Here is a 2,499-nt window from a genome sequence, read left to right on the forward strand (position 1 = left end):
CCCCACAAATTAATATCCCTATTTTGGATCTGCTTAATTTGTCTCTAATGAATGGTTGTATACCTGGAGTTCTGGCCAATTATAGACCTATATCAAATCTCTCATTCATCTAAAAAATTCTTGACAAAATAGTTGCAAATCATTTGCATGAACATCTGAACCAAAACAATCTATATGAGGAGTTTCAGTCAGGGTTTAGAGCTCATCATAGCACAGAAACAGCACTGGTGAAAGTTACTAAGGATATTCTCATGGCCTCAGACAGTGGACTTGTGTCCATTCTTGTCCTGTCAGACAGTGGACTTGTGTCCATTCTTGTCCTGTCAGACAGTGGACTTGTGTCCATTCTTGTCCTGTTAGATCTCAATGCTGCATTTGATGCAATTGATCACAATATTCTATTACAGAGGCTTGAACATGATATTGGGATTATAGGAACAGCTCTAAAATGGTTTAAGTCATATTTATTTGTCAGATTCCAGTTTGTAAATGTTATTAATGAACGTTCTTCTAACATCAGAGTTAGTCATGGAGTTCCTCAGGGTTCATTGCTTGGACGAATCCTTTTCACTTTATAAATGTTGCCATTAGGTAAATTTATTAAACAGCATTGAATAAATGTTTGTTGTTATGCTAATGAAGCTCTGTTATATTTATTCATGAAACTTGATGAATCAAACCAGTTACTTAAATTAAAAGCATGTCTTAAAGACATGAAAACCTGGATTTTTTTGTTGTTGTCTGGGTCAGACTCTCGCTCCAACTTGTAAGGTTGGACAGACAAGCGTTCTATTATTTACATCTTTTTAATTAGTTTGTAAATTAAACATTAATGTGCCTCATTTGAATTTAAAGAGACAGCCTGAAAGTGATTTGATCTGAAACACCTCAAAAAAAGATGTGAAAGAGGGCCTTTTGGAGTTACAATAAGGAGGAATTCAGACTGAATTTCCAATTTATATAGACACCAACTGAATGATTTAAATGTAAAAAAAATAAGGATTTAAAAGCATGACATGCCACCTTTAATAGTGCAGCCTTATGCCCGGTAAGCATCAGGTAGCACCCTCTAAAAGCCAGTGCAACACATTACAAAACACCTTTGCCTAAAATTTTGGCATTACCTTGATTGTTTGTTTAAAAAATGTCGACAACTGATTAATTTTTAAAGAATGGGGCTGCCAGTTTGATCCCCAGTTCAAGCCGTCTCAGTTGTTGTGTCCCTAGGCAAGACACTTCACCCACCAGCTCTTTGAGTGTCCTGAATGGATAGAAAAGCACTATATAAGTACAGTCAATTTACCATTTTACCACCTTGCCTACTGATGGTGGTCAAAGGGTCCAATGGTGCCGGTGAATAGCAGCACCACCGGTGCATCAGTGTGCCCCATGGCAGCTGTGGCTACAATGTAGCTTACCATCATCAGTGTGCGAATGAGTGGGTGAATGACTTTAGTGTAAAGCACTATGGAGTCCAATAGTGCTTGATAAAGCGCTATACATAAGTTCAGACCATTTACCATTTATAACAATTTTGTAGATATCCCTATGTAGTTTGGTGTGATTGTATGTGTCATTCACACCCCATACTACAAGCACAGACATTCCACTAGCCACTGGAATATTTAATCAGACTGAGTATGTTATTTTTAAAACTTGTCCAAAATAGCTATATCTCCCTCCTTCGTAGTAATGTACATGCAAATCTGTAGGCAGAAATTTGAGTTTTAGAAAATTTGGAGAGATTTACTTTTGAATGAGAGCATAATTTATGAATTCATTTTACTTTTACCTTCAAGAAGTTGAAATCAGTCCAAAATTTTGAAATTGCGACTGAATAAGTTTGAGTAAAATTCTCAGTTAAATTCAGCCACAAAGAAAGCAGCCTCTTCTCAAAAGAGGCCTTATTAAAGCTGAAATAAAACAGATTAAAGCAGCACCTTGGTACTGATGTTCCCCATGAATATACAGATGAAAACACATGCTTCTATATGTCCACTGCACCCTGTCACTCAGCCTTCATCTTTTGGCCCGTGCCTATAGGCAGAGAGCGAGCAGCAGGCGGTGTAATTCTGCTGTAAAGCCCCTCGTTAGGCATGCATATATTCCTATTATAGTCAGCGCTCCCGGAACAAGACAACAGAGAGCAAACAGAATGACCTTGAAATATTTATCCCCAGCCTCGCTTCGGAGAATTAAGTTTGGTGTCAGGGGCAACTTGCAGCTATCCAGCTCCACTTTGTGTGGAAAAGTGCACGCTCGCGTACACACGGGCAACAAACGTGCACGCACACATACACATACGCTTGTCCTCCTTTAGCTGGTTCTGTAGACTAAGACAAACGGCTCATGTACCATCTTGCAGTGTTGAATATTAAAGGCGGTCAGGGAGGCAAGGCTTTGATTGAGACAATAAAGGCTGATGAGCAGGATCTTAGAGCATGGGAGAGGAGTGTGTGTGTGTGTGTGTGTGTGTGTGTGTGTGTGTGTGTGTGTGTG

The sequence above is a fragment of the Austrofundulus limnaeus genome, unplaced genomic scaffold (assembly GCF_001266775.1).
Source record: "Austrofundulus limnaeus strain Quisiro unplaced genomic scaffold, Austrofundulus_limnaeus-1.0 Scaffold295, whole genome shotgun sequence".
In the NCBI taxonomy this organism is placed as follows: Eukaryota; Metazoa; Chordata; class Actinopteri; order Cyprinodontiformes; family Rivulidae; genus Austrofundulus; species Austrofundulus limnaeus.